Genomic DNA, 398 nt, shown 5'->3' on the forward strand with positions numbered 1-398 from the left:
GGATGCCACTCCTGAGAAGTACGGGGGGGGAGAGGGGGAGGCACCGTCCACGGCTCAGTCCAAGAACTGGAGGTCCCACGCGGGCACGGGGGGAGGGCACGGGGTGGGGGGAAGAGTTTAGGTAAAGATTGTCGTCTCTGTCCTGCTTATAAAACACCCTGAATGCCTCCGGACCCTTCCCCGGCCCCCGGCGTGCGATCCCAGACTAGTGGCCCCCCACCCCACCCACCGCCCCACGGCTGCCCGCTGGCTGGTGGGGGGGCGGGACGGGGCGGGGGGCCGTCGCTAGTGCTCAGACGCGGTGCTGCGAAACTCTCCATTTTCCGTGATCTGGAGTCGCGGGAGCGGAGGCGGTGGCCCGGGTAGGATCCCGTTCCAGGGCGGGACCATAGCGCCGC

The sequence above is a fragment of the Protobothrops mucrosquamatus genome, unplaced genomic scaffold (assembly GCF_001527695.2).
Source record: "Protobothrops mucrosquamatus isolate PMUCROS unplaced genomic scaffold, P.Mucros_1.0 scaffold2354, whole genome shotgun sequence".
NCBI classification, from domain to species: domain Eukaryota; kingdom Metazoa; phylum Chordata; class Lepidosauria; order Squamata; family Viperidae; genus Protobothrops; species Protobothrops mucrosquamatus.